Raw genomic sequence first — 25394 nt, 5'->3', positions numbered from 1 at the left:
CTCTGTTTGTCCACCAGAGCTGTCCTGACAGCAAATCCACAGTTACACAGTTCCTAGCAGGAAAGCTTAATGTATGCAAAAGAACAGCATGGAGAAGCAATCTTACTCCTTGCAACATACCTGAACTGGCAAGTCCTGATGCACATAATTCTCCTCACCTCCACAGAGCAAAGACCAAATGTTTTACTGGATCAAATGTTACCTTCTTACTCCTTTGCATCTTCTTTGTTGGTAATTAATAAACAAAAGGAACTTGTCCTTTAAAATGACCAAATTTACTCACATTGAAGAGTAATCAAAGTCATTGTTTAGGCATTGGTTACCCTTTGTGGAAGCTATAGGGGACTTTGTGGGACATACCTGAAAGCAAGGAGACTCTCTTATGTTTATAATCACCAAGGAATGGTTAGCATGGACAGTACAAAGAAACGTTTAATCTCATAGTTCTATTTTTAACTAAGTATTTCAATATGAAAACAAGATGAAAAATGTGTCTCCTTCCCTTGTAATATCTATCTCATTAAGACATTTTCTCCTGTTCAGTGCAGGTAGGGTTTAACCTTGAGATATTTTCTGTAAGAGACATGGGAGTTTTGGACTGGAGAAGATGGAACAAGACTCATGATTAGCCTCTTCTCTGAAAATGTTTGTATATCAAGGCTTAAAATGCTTAATGGTATTCTTTAAAAACCGTTTACATTACTCTTATGGATAGGAAGTGCAATAAATGCATCATACCAGCAACAGCACTAGAATAAACTAGGACACAGTAAGGTTAAGTATATAATATGAGAAAATTAACTTTACGTATGTTTGTTGCTGCACAATTCAAGGAATTCTGACAAATGGAACATAGTCAGTCCAGTGAGAAATACCAAGGCAAGCCAGGAATGTGTTGTCAGGCAGCAGTGACATCAGCCCACAGCCCTTGCCAGCCTCCCTCTGTCAGGGCTACAGTTCCAGATCACTGCTCCGCAAAGGGTCACCACTCCCTTCCCGTTAAATCACTGCACAAAGGACCAAATCTAAAAGTGGTTGGCTGGGTTTTTTCCATTTTACAAGAATATATTATGACTACCAGACATCTAATATGCAGTGAACTTGTTTATATGAACAAAATATTCAGCCTTTCAGATGGATTCCCTTCTTCTTGCCCTGCTGTGGTACTCACTTCAATTTTGCTTGTTTTACTCAGAGCTTGTTAAAACTGTGAGGGTTCACATTTTGACAACTAGTTTATCCCCACCACAGTGTGGTTTGTTACCTCATTTCTTTATCTACATTCACTCTCACAACTGTTTCACCAGACTGCTTTTGAGGCTATACAATATCTAAATTCCTTAGAAAAGAATCTGTCATTGTGCGGGTCAAATGGATGAGGAAGTTTGTGGCAATCTAAAGGTTTTTGCTTGCTTGTTTGTTCACGTCATAAGAAGTAGAAAATGTTCTTCATTCAATGACTGATTTACTTTCAGTAAAGTAAGTTTAAAATGTTAGAAAATAATGTGTGGAAAGTGGAATTTAGTCTTCCCAACAGAGACACTGGCCTTCAGTTTTCAGATATTACTTCAAATGTACCTGAAAATCATGGATGGTTAAACAAAGCTGCTTCCAATAATGTTTTGATGGCTTACAAAGGTCAAACTAAAGATTAGTTTAACTGTTTTAAGTTGCATAACCTTCAAAAGACAGTGACAGCTGAAATAACTCAGTAATTTTATGTAGCAATCAATATAATGGCTGGAAAAGCCTAAGAAGGGATATGTAATTTTCAGAACTCACTGTAAAATCCATGTGGCATGTTTTTTACTGAGAGAGATGTATTTTTACTTCAGGGTAGATAATGTGCTTTTCTACAGTTTTGGGAAAAAAAATCAGTAAAGACAAAGAACTTCAATTTTACCATGAGGCAAACTTAGAAAAAATTCATTCTGTCCTCATTGACAGCTACTGATTCATCTGTGAGTACACCTAGAGCTTCCTTCTGTTTTTCTGCTGGAGTAGCTCACAGAAATTAGTATTAATGCTTGCTGGTGTACATCTAGGTAAGAAATGTGAAGACTAAACTATTTCATTTATTTTTGTACTCACTGGGAGCTAAAATCACAGATACTCTTTTAGAAGGGTTTTTTGCATTCTTTGCTTTTACCAAGCAGCATCTTGTCATATAAATGCTGTCATAATTTTGAGGTGAACTTGTTCAAACCTGAATTCTTGACAAAGGTAGGAATTTCAAGTCTGTGTTTAAAAACAGAGGGGTAAAAAAAGAGCAGCCTCAAATGCATTGCTGACTGAAAGATGATCTTAGAGCTGCAGCTGTGGTTTTGGATTTGGAAACCTTGTGGTCCCTCCTGTTTCTTCTGTAGTTGAGATGTTTCACCTGTTTGGTTCTGCCCTCCATTAACCCTGGCTGTTACCTCACTCTGCAGATATCTCCGTTCTGAGTCTCAATCGTTTTCTCACAGCTCTAACACTTAAAGTCTCAGCCTTTTAAGAATGAGGATATTGTATTTATTTGTGTCTGACATTACAGTACCAGATGCCATGAACACAGACATGATTTTTTATGGCAATTGGATGTGGACTTTTGAGTGCACAATTTAGTTGATCAACAGCCTAGAAAAATAATACCAGAAAAACATTAAGGATAGAACGTTAAAAAACGGGAAAATAGAAATTAATAAAAAATAATAATGCAAATATAAACTTCCAAGTATGTTGGAATGGAATATAACATGGCCCATATCTTAGTCTTCCCATGTCTCCCAAAAATAGCTTTGAACACATGTTCAAAAAGTCACATTACAATATATTAGCATGTTTGAAGAAAGGATATGCCACAGCATTTTAAAATAATTCTAGCATTTGCTTGAATTCCAAAATTAAAACTTGAATAAACTTAGAAAATTAATCACTTAGCTGATATATGTCCTAATTTTATTTCTCTTGAGATTAAGTAGCTTTATTTACCATTTATTTTAAATGATTGAGTTTATTTGTAACAAAAAAAAAAATACCCTTTTTGAAGAGATTAAATATTTCCTGAATCAGCATTAATTTTTTTACTGACTTCAGTTGATTTGAATCAGTATTTGGGGGAATTATTTTTCTAATTTTTTCTTTTTCAAATCTTATCCATCTCTGGTTTGGATATACCAGTCTTTGTTATGATGTATATCAGCCTAACTAGTTAATTAGTCCTGGAAGTTTGCCATTATTAAAAATTAATGTAGTATTGATTAAAAAAATTCAAAACCATATATTTTTCAGATGTATGTTTGAATTATGCACTACTTTCTTTAGTCATTGACTAGAACAATTAATGGCATACATGAGGCTTTCCCTTCATAAATATCATTAAAAATTCCTCTCTTTAAATGGAAATTGAGCTTGTTCTGTTGTGACACAATTACAGCGGTTTTCCTGCTCCAGCTCCTCGGGAATGTATATCCATTAAAGAGTCATTAGATAAAAGCACACAATCGACTCCTCAGTGGGAGTAAGCGGGAATAAGAACACACTCCCCACGGCATGGGCGTGGGGGTGACAGGCTGAATGCAGATACTTTCTTACCTACCCTACTATTGATCTGTCACTCCTTCCTGCATGCTGGTGTGGCTCCAGCGCACTGACACCAGTACCATGAGAGCCAGCTAAACCCAGGGACAGACTGGATTTCTGTCTTCAGCTAGATCTGCAGTAACAGATTAAAGATGAAGATCTTCCTGGATGCTGAAGTCAGCTGGCTCACAGAATAACCCACATCTGTGGCAGGAATTTTTTTCACCTTGCAGCTGGGAGATCACATGCATGGTGCATGGTGCCTATTGGGGAAGGTCCCTAGAAGCCTCCAACTCTCAAACCACGCTCAGGAACTGCTTGAGAGAAGGTTGGTTGATGTGGGCATATCCAACACCATGGGCCATCCCCAGAGTTTATTAGTCTAGACAAACCTGTTCCACTGACCAGCAATGTTCCCGTGCACTGTTTCATTTGCCAGTGAAAACCCTGGAGGAGAGGGTGAAAGTATTCAAGTCCCAAGGTGCTGAGGTGTCCTACAGAGGCAAGATGACTTTTGGGCAGGCAGTTACAAAAAAAGCCTACCATTAGCCACTTCCAATCAAAAATGGGCTTTGGGAGATTTTTTATACAAATTTCTTTCTTGAATGCCACTACCTAAATGGAACTGTGGGAGTCCTTGGCTTCACTGAGGACTTCAGAGTCCTTGGCTCTTCTGAGAAAGCTGCACAGTGACTGCAGTGTAAAGCACTTCAGAATACCTGAAGAGAAATGGTTAAGCTTAAAGACAGGGCCAGGTGCATTGCTAATGCTGGCTTTAGGCACTGCTGTGGGGTTGTGTGAGTGGGAGCACTCAGGCAAACACAGCATAGCTGGTGTTGCAGAGAACATCCTGCAGGACACTACTGAACATCTACTAGACTACCCCAACATTTTTCCATTTTTGTAGAGCCTTTCTTTTACCTTCTGAGAGGAGGCTGCATCTCTCATCTCAATGAGAAGCACGTACATGTCTGTGAGCCAGCCATGATATAACAAGGCATTCTAATGTGGGCATTTTCCTGGTCAGTCTGTGAGGTGAGCCTTTATAACCTCTGATGAATGCAGCTGGAGAAATTCTGAATCATGGAGCTGCTGTTGGCGAAACACTGGTTACTTACAGTTTTCTAGTGTTCAGCTGGGGTGGATGTGCAGACTTCAGAAACCTGACTTTTTCAGAGAACTGATAAAATTCAGAAATTAATCTCAGAAGATGCAACTCACAAAAAAGAAAGCAATAAAACTTTTACTGCAGCTGTTTCCTCGTGACTAAGAGCCTGTTGTACTCCACTGACAGCTTTCTAGTTGACTGTCCTGCAGGTGGACTTAAGGGATGTCTTTAGGTTACCATCTTCAGCTTTCTCATTGTTTCTACATTTTCCCTAGTCTCTGTATAAGTAGATCAAGCTGAAATTTCAATATAGCAAATGGGATGTTTTATTTTTAGCTAAAATCAGATACAGAAAGAAGGAAATGGTGAAAAACTTCGTCTGATAGTGAAGTTAGATGGAGGACATATGCTATGTTTATTTGTATAAAGAACAATGTGAAAGAAAAAAGGAAAAAAAAAGAATTATGCAAAAAAATTTCTTCACTAAATATCTTTGTGTATTTCTAAATACTTGTTCCCATTTCTCCCTCCCTTTGCCTTCACAAAATAGAATGACTGTTTGCAGTTGTTTTGGAAACAAGATGGAAAAAGGTAAAAAGCCTTTTAACCTTTATTCTGCATCAGTTTACAATGCAGGGTATCTGACCACAGCTGCTCTCTGGGCTCTTGTAGCAGATGACACAAAACAATGGACAGAAACTGGTATACTGCTACTGCAGTTCAGTTTTGCATATTATCCTTTTGTATCTCAGTTTGTTCCTATAGGCTAAAGAACTTGGGGTTTTATTAACAGGAGTAGTTTTGTCTGCTGATTTTATGGGCAACATTAAAATGGAGCAATGAGTATGGGTGATTTCCAGTGTTTGTGAGTGTTCATGATGTGAAAATCCCAGCTGCAACACAACCCTGGATCCTACCTCTAGTTTTAAGACAATTTGTGATCCTAGAAATGAGCAACCCTGACTTTTGTCCTATTAAAAATCCAAAACGTTTCTCCCCTCATGACACACTCTTCAAAGAAAACTTGACCCTGGCTATGAAATTCTCTCACACGCTGAGATACCAGCTTTTTGTATCCCGTGCACATGACAGGTTTCTGACTGATGTTTGGTTCAGACATACACACAAAGTGCCTGAGGCTCCTGCTGAGCCTAAACAAAGAAGCCTGGGAAAGGTCTCACTATATCTATTGTCTTACACTGACATCGGCCTTTCCATTACAAAGGCCTTCAAGACCTAAAGTAATCAATAATGATGAATGTGGTTTTTCCCTGTGTGCTCTGAGCCAGATGGAGAGTCACTGTGGACAACAATAGCCTGCAGGCGAAGACCTTGACATGGTTATTTAAAAACATCCCAAAACCCGTACATAAAAAAAGGTACAAAGTTTTGTGATTTTTTAAAATGTATTTTCCTGCTCAATGACAGATTCCTTCAGCAAGCAGTAACTGCAGAGGATCAGTGCTGTCGCTGAGAGCATCTATCTCTCAGAGAAATGACAGACAGTTTTTCCACATGATTTTCTCTCTCTGCATCTCCATTCCTTTCCAAGCTCTCATTTCCCAAGCTTCCTTTACCTCTTTCTCCATGTCTCTCTTCTCTTGCTCAGGCCGGCTCACAACATGTCTGTTTACGGAGTTACCATGTAGCTGAATATACATACCTCAGTTAGATACTGGTTATAGACTATGCTGTATTTTTAACCTTCCCTCATGTGACTGTGTTCACTTAGGATTGGATGGAGGAAGCCATCCCAGTGGCCTGTCCTCAGAGAGGCTGCAGGTATCACCATGATGAGCATGGACCTAGGAAAGCAGTCTTGCCAAGGGGCCAGGAGGTTGGCTTCACGTTGGGAGCAGATGCTGTGTGTACTTTATCCAATCCCTGCCTGCTCACATTTGTTCCACCCACAGCACATCTCCCCTTTGGCAGAGGCACATCCCAGTCTTCTGACAAATGCAAACAAAAGGAAAATCGAAGCAGACTGCAAATGATCACAACTTGATTATTCTCCCAGTCCTGCTTTTGTTTTTCAGTGCCTTAGTGGTTTTTTGTGATTCCAGTTGAGGTGCAGATGGGTAGTTTGGATGGATGATGAGTCCTTAGCAAAACCTATAAAAGCATTTACAGTAGCACTCACCTAAGAAAAGTATTTTAGTAAAGCTAGGAGCAAACAGAAATATAAATGTGAATCTTTAATTTGGATTCGGCCCTCATTTCCAATAGGATGAGAAAGAATCTTTCCTGATTAATTGTTAATAACATAAAGCCCAATGTAAGCATACTAGTGGGGTTTTAAAAATTACAACCTATTAGTAAATAATAAGAAACTGGCTTTATAATGTTTTACATAGAATTCAACAGATTGTGCAGTAATAGATATAAATTGGGAACTACTACATGAAGGACACAAGATACCTTAATGTTTTAATTAGCATATTGATCTTAAGGTGGCTAGCCTTGCTTCTGAGCATATGATCCCTGCTCCATCCATAGGCAATCTGGGCTGTGTGAACTGCTGCACTGATCACCTAGAAGGATATATAGCAATGCTGTCCTGCTTTGCTTTTCTGGTCAAAGAGAGCTGCTCTCAGTCATCTGCAACACCTTAACTGAATTACTGACCATTGTTACTGTCTCTCTGCATTGGAGGGGAAAAAACCCCATTGGAGACAAAGTTTGTAACATCCACTGGATGCTTCTTAATTATCAGATTCTAATTTATATGACCCCCCCATCCATGAGTGTGTTTCCAACCTCTTCCTTCCCGTCTTTTCACAGCATTAGAGCTCCAGAAGAGCCCACGTGGTTTGTTCACTTCAAGCCCCACTTCTCCCACACCAGTGGAAAGGGAAGAGGAGGGCTGGCACTTTTAATAATTTATTCCAGCCTTCCCACATGGGGGAGGCGGGGAAATTGAAGGCTTCTGAAATTAGTGGGGCTGCACTGTTGCAAATGAAGGCACCATTTAGCTCAGGATCATGCTAATTCCTCCCTGTGGACAGCCTTTGGAAGAAAACAAAAAAGCACACTCAGAGACAGATTGCTTCCTTTACATTAATAACAAAAGTGTTTATTCTAGTAAAAAGTTGGAAAGGAGCAATTAAAGACTTCAGGGAATATGCTAAGTGAAAATGTGTTTTTGTTTATCCTGGATTACAGATAATTTACTTAATTGCTGTATTTTACTTCTTGTGGTCTTTACCAGTGGCACAGTGACCCAGTTGTGGTAATGCTCCTCTCCCATGCTCTGGAAAATCCAGTTACCCCTGTGACTGCCCCAGGGAGCTGCTTGTTACTGCTCACCCAGCCTCAGAAATGTCCTGTGTGCTTCCTACAGGGGACTTCCATGGAAAGTCCCCTGCTGCTTGCAGCTGGCGTCTGCAAGGACAGCAAGTGTGGCATGTTTTGCTGTGAGAAGGGAAGGGGATGGTAAGAGAAAAGTGATCCTAAAAGTAATTTCTGTGGTAATTTCTTGTAATAATTCTATATTTACATTGTGCTAAAAAGCCTTCATCCAAATCTGTTAGGCAAATTAGTTAGCAGTTCTAGCCTAAAAAACTTTATGTATCTAATCAATACTGATCAGAAAAGATGAAGGAAAGAATAAGATGGACAAATTAAAACGCAATGCAAACTTTACTTTTAAAATAGCTCTTTCTTCATTATTTTATGGTTTGTCCTAAATCTGTGCCTAGTCCCCATGCACAGATATGTGTTTGGATTGTTCCCTTCCACCCTTCATACACCAAGCTAAGCACTTAGCCCTTGCATCTGAGGGATGCTCAGCCCCTGAAGTGGGTGTCAGGGGATCCCAACAGCTTCAGTAACCTCAAAGCCTCTGGCTTGAGGGTTGGTTTGCTGGAGCGTGAGACACTGTGAGTGTGCTGTAGCTTTGCCATTTGTGTGTGTGTACTTTGGGCACATGTGACTCTCGGGGATGGTCCTGTGCAGGGTCAGGAGCTGGATTTGATGAACCTTTTGATTCCCTTCCAACTCAGCACAGTCTGTGGTTCTGTCATCTGTCTGTCTAGCTCAAACCATCTGGTGCTCTGAAGTCACTGGTATCTTTCCTTCAAGGAGATTTGACAAGGTCTCAACAAAAATGAAGGAAACATTGAGAAACTGCTACCCTTGCCTGATTTCAGTCTGGTATGGCCGCTAGTGTAGCCCCAGCTGTTCCTATTGTTGTCCACTGTGTTTAAACAAACATTAAAAAGAAAAAGAAAGTACCTATTGTAATCTCTACTATCATTTAAAGTTTGCTCTCATCCCTTAAAGAAGACTTGTACTTGGTTCTAAAACAGAAGATAAGAAAATAAAAGCTTACAAAGATGAACCCTAAAAAAACATAGTGACAATCAGGTAGAATAACCCATTCTCCTTAGATACTTTCCCATTCTTTTTTTTTTTTTTTTCCTGATCTCTATCCAGATTTTTAAAATCATATGTTTTGAAGGTCTGCAGACTTCTATGTACTGAACTAGCTGATTTTGGATAAAGCACCAGGTTGAACTCCATCATCACAGTCTGCCAGTCAGTCTCCCTTCCTTCCTATTCTGAGATCTATAGCTCAGCTTTCTGCAGCACCGATGGAGAGGGAGGCAATAATTTATATGAAAAGGTAATTGGTCTCTCTTGCAGATCACTGGTTTTCATGCTTCTAATAAGACATCTATCACCAACCAGCTGTAAGTTCCATCTTCAGATAGTTTTTAAACGAAATGTGTGTGTTCTCCTCTGCCAAAAATACTGCAGTGACCTTCTTCTGAGATGGCTACAGCCTGGGCATCATTAGCAAGTTGCTCACCTTAGAGGAAAGCCTGGAGGTTTTTTACCAAGCAGAGGTGAGAAGGCACTGGTGTGACTAAAAGTGCTGCTAAAAGCAATTGCTGCTATAAAAAGCAATAAAAGTCTGTAAACCTTGTACAGAGAGCAGATGTACAGTCTTGGTTGGTGGGTCAGTGCAAACCCTGCAGCTCTGAGCTCTTTTCCAAGCCTGTCAGCAACATCTCTGTCTTCTGTGGGTTGAGCCTTGGATTTCTCAGGCTCTCACAATCAAATCCTGCTGAGTCACAGGAACTAGGAACACATGAAGGGGACACCACGTGTCAACCCCATGAGACATGCTGAACACAGGGACTGGCCACACCAAGTGTTATTCCTACAAGAGATGGGCATCCTGTGAACAGTCTATTGATGGACTTCTCTCAATAATTGTATGAATGTGTTGTATTTTGTCCTGTATTAGGCAGATCTAGGCTGGATGCAAAAAGGTGTGGCCACACCATCTTCTGTGTACTTCCCTGTGTCTGACTAACAGTAATTACGTCCTAACAATTTCTGTGGCATCATTAAGTCAACCATCTTATCTTAATTAAACCACAAATGATCAGTGTATCGACTGCCAATGTTACATGCATCAGACTAAACTGAAGAAATGGAACCTATGCTTCCTTAGAGGTTTGGCTCTCTGAAGAATCAGTGGTGGCAAAGTAAACCCTGAAATGAAACTTGATCTGACTCCAGGTCATTCCAGCTGGTTCATCTTTCATGAGATGCAAGGGCTACATCCCCAGTGGTGGGCTGAGCACAGCCAGGACTGTTCTTAGCAGCTGGCAGGGATTTGCCGCCTCCACACAAGTATCACCTTCTCTCTCCCCCCAGCACAGAGTGGCTGCAGGAAAACAGCAGCTAGGAATGGGCTCAAGGCTCTGCTAACTCCCAAATCACACCTGCAGATGGTGATAGTAGGGTGCTCTGAAGGCTTGCTAGTAACTGTTCTAATAAATTAATAATACCCATGGTTAAGTTTTGAGCACTGGGAACACTGTAATAGATATATGTCAGTAGATATAGCCAAGCAGCCTAAATTCTGTACAAAAGCTCTGTATTTTCAGCCTACAGTAACTGTTACGTCTCAGGCATCCTCACTTTGGATTTCTGAGGCACACTAGAAGCTGCCACATCAGCATACCATGCAGTTAGGAAATGTTTGATCTGTGTTGGATATTCCTGGCTGGTAGCTTACCCTCCACTTAGTCCTTCTCTGTTTCCAAAAGCAATGCTTGCAGTCCACAAGGAGATTAAATTATACACTTGACACTGAAATTATAGTGTTAATCCTTTGAATTTACAAAATACAATGTAAATGCTTTAAACTTCCAGCTTGGACATTACTTTTACTTATTCATCAGGATCACACCCATGTGGCCTTTACTTTCTGCAGCTGGTCATTGAGTGAAAACTTTCCTTCTGCCTGACCCATGCAATCTGCTGCAATGAGCAGCACAGTGTGATCATGTTATCACAGAGCCCATGAGGTGCCTTTTTGAGTTATTTTTGCTGTACTGAAGCTGCCACCACTACTGGGCTCACTGCACTGTGTGATGGGAATTATGTTGTGTTTGAAAGATTCTGCCCATTGTAAATTATCCTGTACACCCTAATAGTACATAAGTAAGGCCTAATAATAGTAAGAGCAAAATCTACTCCAAACTAGTTCTGTGTATCATTTGTAAGCATAATGGAGCTCACTGTTCAGTTCTGCTCTTGATCTTGAGGATACTTCTTACCAGGTGTAGTTTACCGGTCTGACTAACTGTGCACATGGCTCATGTGCTTGCTAGGAACTCCTTCTGCTTGGTGTACACTCAATCTCATGCTCATTAATGAACTCCAGTGGTGCTCCTTGTCTCTTGCCCTCCATCCCTTGCCCTGCTAATGGTTACTCATGACACAATCCCACCAGAACTTGTGGGCCACTGTGTTAACTGAGAGCTGCCAACCAAACTGTCTTTACAGATATTGAAGTGGGAGAAGTCCCTGCATATATAATTTTATTTTCTGTTGTAGGATAGATTCATTTTCTAAGGCATCTATAAATGGAAATATGTTTTACTAATCATTTATTACCCACAAATCTCTAGCCAAAAGTGTTCATAAAAATGCTTAAACATAGTATTACTTAAATGAACATCATTAACAAATGATGGTAATAATTTTTCAAAGGTTTGCTGTGTTTTATTTTTCTCTTTTATATGATTGAATTTTATTTTGCATTCATTTAAAAATCGAACCTTTGAAGTTTCCATGGGTACAGTCATTTTATTTGATGGGCTTGCAGCAGGACTTCACTGCTCTATGACGGAAAGACAGTATCTATTTTCTACCCTGGAAAATAATTACTTTGCCCCATGTGACTTTCCTTTCCATCACTCAATTTCCAGATTACTTTCAGGTGTAACTGTTTTTATGGCTCTTGACTTGTCCATGCAGCCTAGGAGCCATTGTAACCTTTTGGATATTTCTTTATGAATGTCAGTGGCAGAGCTGGTATTCAGCACTGCACAACAGATTGCTAATCACTCAGCAGATAGCAGCTGTGGGGTGTTTTTTGCATAAACTTGATAAACCTTGGGAGCAAAAATAGTTGTTCAGTTCAACTGTGTGTTGTGCTCTACTGAGCCAGCCATGCTACCACATCCTTATAGTGGAAAATGACTGCTCAGCTGATGTATCTTTTTCTGCTTCTGCACTGTAATTCTGAGGGTGAAAAACCCTTATGAGCTGCACCCTATCACCTCTTCCTGCCAGAGAAGCTGTTCATTGTGTTTCTTTCAGCAAGCACTGTGTTGCTGAGGAGGTAAGTGATGTCCCTCTGCTATTGTGCCATGGGACAGGGCTGATTTTCTCAGGTAGCTTCTCCAAGCAAGAGCTTTAACACCAAAGTACTATCAAAATCAGTGTCTGTCACCTCAGTCGATGTTCTTGGCACTAAGACTAAGGACTGAAAAGGTCTTAAAGTCCAAATTCCAGGGAAATATTGCATATGAAGGGTTAATTTCACAGACAGGGCATGTTTCCAGATTGGCCATGAGGGATCCATTTTCTGCTTGACACTTTTCTGTCAGTTGCTGTTTTCATTTTCCCAGCTGTTCTGGGGAAGACACTCTAGCTGTGCAGAGTGCAAAAAGCCAAGCAAGGACCAGCCTGAGTCAGGAGAGAGGCTGTGAGAGCTCACTCTGTCCCAGCTGGTGTGTTGTCCCTTCTCCTGGTGTGTGAGACACTTGCTGTGCTAGGCTGCAGGGTCCCTCTCCATCTACAGCAGGGTTCCATTCATCCCACGTGCTTCAGTTTGGCACAGGAAATCCAAATCTACCTCTCCATGGTAGAACACACTAGTTGTGATTAGGGGTTTTTTTCTGCTTAGGGTTTTTTTTCTCCCTAGGATTTTTTTTTTTTTTTTTGCAAATCTCTCATGGTAAAAAACCAAGGCTGTGCATTTCCAAGAAAATGAAGCTGACAAACAAAAATAGATAATCTGTCCTTCAGGTGAGCTTTCTCTGCAGTACAATGTGTGAGCTATTGGAGCCTTGTGGAGAAGAACAGTACAAATTGCATGGTCAGGGACTTAATAATTCTTAGGTATGAATCATTGCTGTCAGAGTTTCTATGGGAACGGAGAAATAAGTGAATATTTAGGCTATTTTCACATTAATTCTATCAGAACATCCAGAGGTTGTGCAATGTCTAGAAGCATGCAAAGAAACAAATAATTGTGTTATTTAGATTTCACTAGTTACTGTTACTGGGTTTTTTTGAAAAGTATGCTTTATATAACTTAGTCACAAAACATTTAAAACCAACAGAAGACAAACAGGACATTTGGCTGTAAGTTCAGAACAATGAACTCATGAGGTTTATTTTTATGTGCAAATTCAGGCTGGATGTGTGCCATATAACACAAAAATCCAGTTACCACTTAATGCCTTTTTTTCCTCCCTTGAAGTGATAGGGCATCTGGATCCCATTTTAAATTGCAAACTAGGCTTTTTAGCTTTTTAAAACAATTTGCATAGCTTGAACTAATTAGTGCTTTGGATGATGTGTAGGCAGTAAAACAACATGACCCCAAGCATGAGAGAGGTGAATGAGAGCTGCATGAATTTTGGCATTTCCTAACTTTTGAGAGCTTTGATTGGCTACTCAAACATTTCAGTGTAAGCAGAGTATACACACAGCAGAAGTCATGAAGTAATACTAGAAGGAGACCCCCAGGATAAGCTATACATGTTTCCCAGCATTGTAAATGAATGTTCACAGAGCCTAAATACTCAGTGTAATGTTCTGTTACCCTGAGCAAAGCCAACAGCCTCACCAGATGCATCTGCCCCTCTCGAGTTGCACTGTTCACTGACTGCAATCTCTGAAGCACGTGTGAGCTCCTGACACCAGAGGTCTAATTTCTGTGATCTGCACTATTTCTGCTGATACTGGGTTGATGTCCCTCAGTTCCAGCTGGCTGGACCAGCTTTGGCCAATGCCCAGCCAATTTCCTCTCAGGCTTTGAAGTGATGCTTTCCTCTCTCCAATCACACTCAGATCTCTGCAAGCAACCCCTGGTTATGTTCAAGATTAAATAAAATGTGGTCTTGTGTCTGAATTACCATTGAAGTGGGCACTGCAGGGAATCAGGAGCCCTCAGTCATATGAAATGATGGAAACCAGAAGGAACAGATAATTTCTACTTAAGACAAATCTAGTTTTGTGTGAAAATGAGGAAACCTGAACTGTACCCTTCCAAACCCAAGCTTCAGATTTATATTTCTTAAAGGGATGGACTGGATTAGGTTTTGCCTGTGTCACAGCGCTTTGCAGCACTGTGGTAAGAGTGATGAGGAGGGATTGCCTTGCTACAGTGCTACAGACCAGTGAGGCATTTCTGCAGAGAAAGCGCCGATGAAACATTTTTCTTTCATGATACAGCTTGTTCTGCCAAAAGTATTCTGGCATTTCAATCATGCTACCCTTCAGCTTCTGCAGCCTGCAATTCTTCACAGACAGCTTTGTTACAATTAGGGCTTTTTTTTCTTTTTTCTTTTTTTCAGAAGATGGCAAAATGCATTCACTGAATCCCAGAGACTCAGGAATGACTGTTGCTTGAAGAAAATGTTCCTGGATTTTCTTAAATGTGGTAAAAACATCTTCATTCTTTGTTCACAGAGGTAGTTAAAATTATATACCCAAAAGGTTCTGAAGCATTTTTCCTTGATGCAGATACTTTCTTGGCACCTGGAAATGATGACCTCCTGCAATGACACTGTCAGAGGATGGGTCTGGGGAGCAGCTCTGCAGTGCAGCCCTGAGGTCACAGCGGGCAATCAGCTCAACACCACTGAGGTGAGCTCTGACAGCAAAGGCAGCCAGCAGCTTCTGAACTGTGACCAGGGGTATGGCTCAAAGGTCAAGGAAAGCGATTGTCCCCCTTCTGTGTGGCACTCCACACCACATCCGAATACTGAGTCCAGTTCTGGGACCCAGCAGAGGAAAGACATGCACAAACTGGAGGCAGCTCAAGGGAGGGCTCCCAGGGTGGCAGGGCGGGAGCACTTGCCCCATGAGGAGAGACTGGGGAAGCTGGTCTGGGTCAGCTGGGAAAAGAGATGGCTTTGGGGTACCACCAAAGGGTCATGGAAGAGATGGAGTGGGACTTCTCTCAGTGATGTAGGATGGGAAGGCAAGAAGCAATCTCCTGAAGTTGGAATGAGAGAGGTTCAGGGTGAGTATAGGGAGAAACTTTCCCCATGAAGAGGCCACTCAGCTCACCCTGAGTGGTTGTGCTGCCTCCATCCCTGAAGGGTTTCAGGGCCTTAGTGGTCCAAGCCCTAAGCAGCCAGTCTGAAGCCAAAGCTCCTTTGGGCAGGAGGATAGACTGGGTCTCTCCCAGCCTCATTTAACCTATAATTTTCTGATCTTAACCAACTGAAAATGGGGTACTGCTCTAAACACACTGAACGAGTGGCAGTGCTGCCAAGCTGACAGCAGTTGCACTGAGCCTGACATCACTCATTGCAGATGTGATGGACAGCATCCAACCAGCAAATGGCAGGCCATGGTGTTCTTCCCTTTTTGCTTTTTAAAGGCACTTCAGAAGCTTGAGGTCTGTGCGAGTCTTCCAGATAGAAACCTAACTACCCAAAGTTCATCTCTAGAAGCCATATATGGCCTTAAGCAGCTGTGCTCAGGGCAATGCAATGTTACATTTTACTATATGCTATTTGATACCTATTAGGTTTGTAAATTGAGAAATACTGTAGCAGCCCTTGCCAGGGCTGAGCAATCCAAGAAATATTAAGTTTAAAGTCAATTCAGATCTGAACACTGGAGCTGTATCCACAGTCTTGCACACCAGCCAGCTTTCCTTAGTATCTGTCACTGTTACTGTTTGTTATGACAGCTCCATTATTTGTGGGGTAACGGAACTTTATAAAATGAAGCAGAGCTGTTTAAACTATCAAAATTCCCTTATTGTGTGTACTTTCCTCTTAGGTTTCACTATTTTTCTGGATCATACTGCATGTACAGTTGTGTACTGTAGACATGATAAATCCATATATTAATCCTTGTGACCTGCGTTTGCTCTGGCTCATGTGATCTCAGTATTTCCATGGCAAAAAAAAAAAAACAAAACCAAAACCAGGAGACTCAGTGTAGAAAATCTAAGGCATTTACTGTGTTTATAAATCTCACTGTGGGCTTGATCTTGCAACTCCTTTACTTGGTTAAATTTTCATTATTCATCTAAGGACTGCTGCTGAAGCATAACATTATGTGTAAGGAAAGATTTGTAACATCAGGCTCCAGCGACATGTTAACATTAGCAGCAATCATCCCTGTCTTCCATCAAGTGCAGGAAGTCGTGGAAGTGAAACAAAAAGTTCTTGTGGAAATTATTAAATCGTCTGTGTCTGCTTGGGCAAACCAGAGCATCACAGGGAAGCTGCAGGTGTGCTGAGAGCAGAGGGCCAGGGCAGGGCTGCTGGGCTCAGCCCAGCTGAGAGGAGACCAGGAGCCCCAGCACAGGGCACCTGGGGGCGATCTAGTGGGAAAGGGGGCAGCTACAGGCATCAGGGTGAAAGCAGCAGCATTTGCAAGAACTGTTCTTCACATTAGCTCATGACATCAGGACATGTACTGGCTTATTATTCTTGCTCCATTATTATTGCTATTTTTTGTTTCATTATTCCCTTTAGTTTGATACTAAACAAACAAACAGTACAGTAATTTCATGACCATAAGGCGCACCGGACTATAAGGCGCACCCCCTGGGAGTCGGCAAAATTCGCAACTTTGTAGATCAGATAAGGCGCACCAGACTATAAGGCGCACCTTTTTTTTTTGCAGTGAGGCTCCGCCCCCAGCTCCCTCCACGCAGTTGCTGACTGAGGCCCCGCCTCAACCCGGCAGCCATTGGACCCCGGGTCCGCCTCCACCCGGCAGGGGTGGCACCGCGGGCCCCTGGGCCTGACTCCAGCCGGCTGCCGTGGCACTGCCGGCTCCCCCCAAGGCTCACAGCTCACACTTCCGGTTTGGCAAATTTTGCAACTTTGTCCATCAGATAAGGCGCACCGGACTATAAGGCGCACTTCCAGGTTCAAGGGAAAATTTTAGTCAAAAGGGTGCGCCTTAGAGTCGTGAAATTACTGTAATCTAACAGGACACCTTCAAGGCCTGGACACTCTGCATGCTCTCCCAGGGCAGACTCTTAATCTCCTCTCACCAGTAGCATCATGCAGAAGAGTCAGTGAAGGCTTTCTTTGCCTCCCCATTAGGCTGTAATGACTAATTAGGAACAGTCTGTGTGTGTGAGCTACTCTGCAGCCTGTACCCAGCCCCAGGAGGGGATGGGGTGGCAGCAGCTTCAGGACATCCAGCCAGGCTTGCAGGAGGGGACAGGGCGCTGCAAGAGTGGTTAGTGCTGGGGGATTGACAGGGAACCCAGCACCATCTGCAAATCTCAACCTCACTGTCCTGAAAAATCTAAGGACAACTCCTTGTCCTCACTCATTCTCATGGAAAAAAACAAACAACCAAGTCTCAAGTTTGGCTCAACATATTTTCCTACCCGAAACCATAAGAAAAGCCCAGGTTTATTAAGAACAATTATCTGCACCTTAGCTGTTGTTTATCTGTGACAGGATGCAGTAAATCAGATTAATCAGAAAAGAGGAGGAGAGATCATGTTCTCTGCTTTTGTTTGTTTAGTTTAGATGAGTTGCTAAATGCCTTCAAGTTTCAATTTTTAAATCTGTTGCCAAATGGGTGGGGAGATGTATATGAGTGCTGCATGACTGATTGAACACTCTTGGCTATTTTATTTAAATTCTTCATCTTTTCTCCAATTTTAGCACCTTATGCATCCTGCTGACACTTCTGTATTTTTGAAAAAAATTAAATTTTTGGCACATAAGAATGGTAAGAAGTCAAAGAAGATGCAGAAGTCTCCTGATCAATGTATTTGTGTAACATATAATTTTGTGAACTGTGCTGGAGATATAAATTTCATAAGGCAAACATTTTTTTTTACCTCCAGTGCCACAAGGAGAAATTCTCATGAATTTTCTTGACTACCCTGAACAAAATTAATTACTTTTTAAAAGCTGCTCTCTGGGAGACCTAATTATCTTTTTATCTGTGCTGCTGACATATTCCTAATCTGATGTTGATCCAAATGATTTCAGAATCTGTACTTCTTTTTCCTCAAAGACCTCCTCCCTCTCTAAGAGAGATCTGAAGAAGCAATACCTCAGAATGCCTTATTTCTAATTTTCTGGGCACCCTCAAATTTAAGAGCAGAGTGCAGCCAAGCAATAGCAAACTCTGTGCTAATTAAGGGTTGTGGTGCCATAGGAGTGAGTCAGGGTATTGGGTGCATGCATCTCTATGCCAAAACTTGGAATGGAATGGAATGGAATGGAATGGTCCCTGCCTGCCTTGGGGGTAGAGGAGAGGTGGTACAACAGAGGTTTAGGAGAACAGCTTTTTCACCTAATTTATTTGGATGGATTGCCAATCCTTTTGCAGTTTAACAACCTTTTGGGTCTGGCATGGGCTTGTGCAGCTGCTCAAGAAACTTTCAGTGCACTTAGAGTGCAGATTTACTATGGAGCTTGGAGTTAGGCTGTGCTTGCTTTTTCAGGGATGTTGAAACTTGTCATTATTATAGAAGGAAGCAACAGAAAGGGGAAAAACAAAAAGAACATTAGGAGAAATGAAGGGGTTCAGCAGAGGGGTGAGAGCACTACATTACATAAAGACTACCATCCACTTTGACCTTGGGGAAGGAAGGAGCAGCAGAGGTGATGTGAGGCCTGTCAGTCATCAGCAAATAGGAAACACATGCAATACTTACTACTTCATACAGCACAGAAGACATTGCAGGAGGGTTTGCCTGGTTTGAGACCTTTCTTAGATCTGTGCATGATAAATGCTACAAGATCAAGTGCTGAAGTGCCTTATGTCTTTGTCCAGACCTTAGAGTCCCATCTGGGGCTGCAGTAACCTACATACACGTCTGTTTGCAAATACATATTTTTCTCTCTAGGAAACTTAAAATAAAAATAATTTCCTGATAATATTTATTTAAGTAGCTCTTAAATCAAAGCAATTCAGAATGCATCAGATTTTGAGAAGACTTACACATCTTTCATAATTTCATACGTGATATGATCTTCAGATCTCCACAATGATATCTGACAATGGTATTTTCTTTCATTTTGCCATGTGGTGCAGGGCTGTGCCAGCCAGCTCACTCAGCACAGCAATATAGAGCCCTGCAAATTTTTATTCACTGGCTTTCAGATGTGATGGCTCACCTTGAGCAGAGAGGGTGGTCTGGTGTCAGCAGACGCATTGTGAGTGACCTGGGTTTGTGAGCTCCTCTTCTAACCCTGCAACTGAGTGGGCAATACCAGAGAAAAAGAACAAAACTGGTGCTATAATCTCACATTTAATTAGTGTAAAAGAACAGCTCATTTGTCATGCTCAGAAATACTGAATTCCATGCCTTTCCAGGAGAGATGCCTTCAATCTGATAGGGGAAAAAAAATTAGAAGGACAGTTTTATCATCTTCTTGCACCAGCATGCAAAGAAATTGTTTTGAAAAAGAAAATCTAATTAAAAACTGTTAACACAGTCTTCACAGCTGAATCACGTTCCTCATGCTTGTCCTGTTGTGTCAAACAATAAACATCTGACTCACTAGAGAAGCTGCAGCTCCCAGGGCCGGGCACCTGAGTGCTGAGCGCTGTGCTATTCACTATCACAATTGCTCTGACCCTTTTCACGTCAGACTCTGAGCCTTGGTTTCCCTGCAGAACATTTTTTTTTCTCTCCAGTTTCCTAAAATATTTTCTCTGTCTTCTTGCTGATGAGATTCTTGGAACTGTGGAGATCGTGGAGAATCTGTAGGTGCAGTTTGTCATAACTTGAATTGCAGGTGTTCAGAAGCAAAGCTGGGGAAAGCACAGAGTTTGCCAGCAGTGCCCTTTAGCTCAGAGGAAGCCTATGTTTGCTTCAAGAAGGATAATGGAAATAAAAAGGAAAGGATTTTATTCAGAAGAATAGCAGAATGGCCAATACTCAATACTAGTGCTACTGCAAAGACTACATAGAATATTGTGACCAGATGCGTATCTATATTTACATTTAATGGATAAAATGCTACCACCTTCTCATACAAAGATGTTACTCACCTGCTTACACTGCAGCTGATTTATTTTGCCAGTATGGGATTAACATATGTGTTGACTGCTAGCTCTTCTGGGATATTGATTTGTTTTGTCTGCAATTTTTTTCAATATCAATTTAAGATAGTATAGTCATGAAAAACAAGAGCGTAGTTATTTGACAGCTAATCAGTTGGGTTGAAGTCTTACCTAAGAGCCAAATACCTCAGAAAGAGTCATTCCACTTAGATTTTGGTCAGGTACTATAGGTTATATTATTGATATTGAAATATATTCCTAGTGTGTCACATGAGCTGTCACAATTTTATGCACGGACAGAGCACAATTTTGTGCTATTTCTGTTCAACAATCTACAGTGCAGCACCTGTCAAAATTTTAATTGCTGCCTTTTTAAGATTTGAAACAATAAAGCATTCATTTATAGACAATTATTGCACTATATAACCCTTAATAGAAGATAACCGATGTCTTTGTTTCTGTGGCTTGCTCATTTTCTAAAAAATAAAGACTGGAATTAGTTTCCTTCACAAAAGGTATTTTCCTACTAATCCAGTTTCCATGTGAGTATCATATTTAGGTGTAAAACAAAAGAGAGACAATCCAAAATAGATTAGCAAACATAAATATTCCCAGAGACCATGAAATCCCAGTCTGTCAGGGAGGGTGGACAAAGACTGATGGTAATGCACAAATACTCATCTCCTGCACTAGAGTCCTGATGTGCTGGGGAGCCAATGGGATTGATGCAAAAGGGCAATGTGGAAAGAATTGGCCTGGCTCCTGCAGCCACAGTATGTGTTTGATGTGCAGTGACATTGTACTCGTGGAAATAAATTATTTATGTTGGTCTGAAGAGGTCAGCAGAGAAATCCCATGGCTAGACATGAATTGTCATCCGACATTTCAAGTACCTTTTGTATTTGTTTGGAGTCTTTTTCAATTCCTGTTCTGTTTTAGCTGTGAAAATGCTACTAGATCACAACACTCACCTGCTCCTGGATCTGGCTGATAAATGACACATTTGCACAAGGGGAGAGAATTGCTTATTCTGCATCCAGTGGTTTTTCAATTTTTAATGGCAGGACAGGGCTGTCTGTTTTCCATTAATAACAGCATGGTTATGATTAAATTTTTGTTTAGGTGCTGCTAAAGCCTGAGCTGGTCCTTTAAAGGATTTGGATTAAACTTTCCCCATGTAGTCTTTCTAGCCTCAACAAACTAGTCTAGGGAATAAGACTTAAGGAATCAATATCTATATCTACATAGTAACTGGTGTAAATGTGTTTGGATTTGAGTCATGGCATGTTTGTGGTTGTATGTCTGAAGAAATATTTTGCTTCCCAAGTTATTTTTTCAATATAAGTCAGAAGCAAGAAGCCAGTGTCCATAATGACTGTCAAAAGGACAGACATTTCCTAATATCTGTAGAGGATGTGCATTATACATGACTGCTGATATGAAAATCTAGCACTGTGCAAAACATGATAGAAAAATATCTCCTTCAGCAGGCAGGAGCCCACCCTAGGATGTTTTGTACATCTGAAGAGCTAAACCTGTGGTTACTAGGAGTGCTTTCTGCTCAGCTCTTCCCTCCAGTACTTGTATATTCCTCAAATGTCCTTGAATCTCCACAGGAGTCTCTCAAAGGCTGTTTGTTCTTCCAAGTCCACCCCAGGGGCAGATCAACCTGCAGCTACATAGATTGCACATTAGACTTTGATTTCATTCAGCTCCAGTATTTGTCATTTGTTCTACTTCAACTGATTTTTTTCCGTATTTTTTTACATACAGAAGTGTTTTATGTTGTTGGATAAACATTTGGTTTAGAGCAGGATATGAGAGTAAGAGGGCAAAAGAACCCTCTTCAACCAGCCCTGGCCTTCAACCAGCCAGGAATGTAGTGCATAGCAGAGACAATATTTCTGGGACTTTCAGCCTGCTGAGATGTGCACAAAAAGAATCAAGTTTTATATTTCTGTCCTTGAAAATTTAGGTGATAGCACCCAATGAAATTAGGCTATGGGTTTCACTAATTCTAGTTACCTTGCAGTCAGAGGTAGAAAATATTAACAGTATTGATAAAGTTGAGCTTTCTGTTTAAGCCAATTCTTCAAGAGAAGTGAATGTTCTCTCATCTTTAAGAAAATTCCTTAAATTTAAAGGCATTGACTGTTTAATCATTGGTCAATTGTCTCACTTGCAAATACTGCTGATGGCTATATTTATCTAAACTGCATCTCTGAGAAATAAGAAGTGATTAAAATCTCGTTAGTTTTTTTTTTCCTGAAGACAAAGAATTCCTATCATGCTGAGCTACTAAACTTGATATTTGACAGGTATTTTAATAAAAGAGGGCAGCTAGTTTCTGTCTATTGTTAACTGGAATTTCTGTACAGATAATGAAATTTTGCTCTCCTTTATGAAGACATACATCAGGAAAATATAAGTCACCTGAGTGTCTCCTTTAAAAATGAAGTGAGAGCAGAATGGATGATTTTTACAGGAGTATTTGGCCCCTGACAGGATAGAATTGGAAACAACAATAACTTTGGATAGCTTTATCTAATTTAAGAGAGAAGTGAAGACAGAAACTGCTGACCCTGTGTGCAAGAAGCAGGCCTGATTTCTCTGTACTGAGTCCTGCCAGTTGTGCTGGAAATCAATGCATAATAGAGATTACAATAATACAAATAGCTGTAGTATTGCGTATTGAGGGACTTCTCTTTTGAATTTAACATATAGGCCAACTATAGTGGTTAGCCAGTTTTCTATTGCTCCTTTAATTTGCTCACATTAGGAATGAATATCGTAAGGTAGCCATCCTGCTTTAATTACAGATCCATCACTATTTTCAAGTTATTTCTTAAAAATCACTTTTGAAAAATTACCACTATTCCATGGTCAATTTAACCAGACATATAGATAGTTGCCTCACTGCTGAGAGCCAGTGGATAGACTGTGAATGCTAAAGACCAGAGAAAAACATATTCTCTATGGAAAAGCCTGTCCTAAAGACTGATGAAATTAAAGGTTTCAGTAACTTCCCACCCCTTTAGGTCCTGTTCTGATAACGTGGGCACTGGTCTCCAGGGACAGGAGGTGAGCCCTGGCCCTCAGGAAGGACGGAATAAATTATGCTCATGGCTCAGGCTAAAGCTTCCCTGCTCTCTCCATGTCTGCACCAGGCATTGCAGTATGCTACCAGCTGCCACTGGGCCTTGGCACATCACTGAGTGGGGTTTTTCTACCCCTGCTCTCAGCTACCTGTATTTGTGGGCATTGGGACTATGCAGACCACATCTGCCTTGCACCTGGCTCTTCAGAGCACAGGTAGAGCAGACACTGAACTGTCTGTGCCTATCCTCATACTCAACTTCTGCAATTCATTCTGTTTACACCATTATGTTGAGGTTTGATATTCTCTGAAAAAACCAGGATTTACTTAAGTCTCCTCTACTCTTCCCCTCTTCCCTTTTTCTCCCTCCCTCCCTCCTTCTTTCCAAACAAGTAATTTCTTAAGACAGACTCAGATAGACTGGGAGCCTTAGAACAGCTTATGCAAGTCTAAGTGAGTGACTTCACTCCCTCACTTTCCCAAGGGAACAAACTGATAAAGAAATATGTTTCAGTGTTTTATTGCACTGGTCATTCGCATTAATGATGTTTTTTTCCTCTGCGTAAACCTAATGGTTCCCATGGTGCTTTTTCCTGGTGTTCTTGTTAGAAATTTCCTCTCTCTGCTGCTTTCTAAGTTGTGATCATACTGAGTTGTTGTGTTCTTCTCTAGGAAAGAGCTATCTGCATTGTGCATGTGTAGTCTGCTAAGACATAGTGGAAACTTACAGGAAGAAAGAGATTTAAGACTTATTAGAACTAAAGTTTCCAAGATGTAATGCAACAGTACAGAAACATGTTGAAGCAGGATTAATTTTGTGACTGGAACAGAGTAAACATGCAGTGTGTGTATTGTTCTGGTTCTAGCAGATAATTCACATAATAAATGCTAGAACCAAAAATAGTCAAGTCAATCTCAGTGTTACTTTATTTAGCCACTTACTGAGCTACCTTTTATTACTGTGCCCTTGAACTTAAAGGCGGCAATTTTGCTTCCAGCTGTGCTGTATTTTGCCATGTGTTTCAAGCTTCCTGGGATAAAACCATTACTTTTCAGTTCTGCACTGCTTGCTGTACCAATGGCTGCCGCAGCTCTTGCTGCATGGCTCTATTCGTGCAAGTGCCAGCTTCTGAAGTGCACATGGTGTACTTTCTCCACCTGCCTTTGGCCACTAAACCCATATGCATACAGCAGTTCAGTTTTCACAGCTTCATTCTAGCCTCACTACATTCCTCCTGAAAATTTGTCACATGACAGAAAAGAAGCAAAATTTAAGCATTTCTAGCAGGGAACAAAGAAACATTAAAAAAAAAAAATGCTCATGGAAGTCTGTTATTCTGAGAATTTTGCTTACTTTTACCTTCTACATATAGATTTAGAAAATAATTAGAGTAATCTTCATAAAACATCTTTTTACAACATGATTTCTCCCAATGGTATGAGTTAGGCTGAATAACTCTCAAAGCCTAGAGCATGCTTATTGAAAACTGGCTGACAAAAGAAGGCAAAGGATGGGTCTTTGTATGAAACTCTGAGAACAGTTCATCATTTTGAAAAGTGTCCAGGGACAAAGACAAGATGGGGTTGAAGGCACAGCATTAAATATGGCACAAGAGGGGTGCATCTGAGGGTCAAGAGCCAATGGAAATGGGTGAAAGTGGTGCAGAGGGGAGGCAACCAACTGGGAGAACCAATGGGGTGACAGGGGTGGAGCACTGTGGCAAACCAGGACCAATGGGGATCAGGAGAGGGAAGAACATTCCAGAGCAGGTACAAATATGGTAAACAGGAGGTGACCAGGGTGACATTAACTGCAATAGCCAATAGAACTTAAGAGATTAACATGTGCCTGCAAGGGCCTATGGGAGGGAGGCACTTCTCACCATGACCTAGAGGGGTGTTTCTCCTTGCCTGCTCTTGCCCCTCCAGAGCTCAACTATCACAGCTTTTTTGTCTTCCACAGCTATGCACTTAGTTATAAAGGTTATTGGCTGTTATTTTTGTTTTTAAAAAGTATGTACTGTGACTTATTGAAGCATTTGGCAAAGTTTTTTATTTCTGTCTAGGTTTGAGAACCTA

General features: G+C 41.0%; 1 long non-coding RNA gene across 1 annotated transcript in view; it reads left to right on the top strand.

Annotated features, from left to right (window-relative positions):
- The window catches only part of LOC116993213, a 73804-nt gene that overhangs the window by 625 nt on the left and 47785 nt on the right, over positions 1 to 25394 (top strand). The window contains exons 2-3 of the long non-coding RNA XR_004417217.1: positions 14560 to 14645; positions 14729 to 14851. This is a non-coding gene — a long non-coding RNA (uncharacterized LOC116993213). The remainder of the gene's footprint in view (positions 1 to 14559; positions 14646 to 14728; positions 14852 to 25394) is intronic.

This window comes from Catharus ustulatus, chromosome 2 (assembly GCF_009819885.2).
Source record: "Catharus ustulatus isolate bCatUst1 chromosome 2, bCatUst1.pri.v2, whole genome shotgun sequence".
Lineage (NCBI taxonomy): Eukaryota > Metazoa > Chordata > Aves > Passeriformes > Turdidae > Catharus > Catharus ustulatus.
Note: the sequence above shows the minus strand (reverse complement) of the source record. Positions and strands in the feature narration are given on the sequence as shown.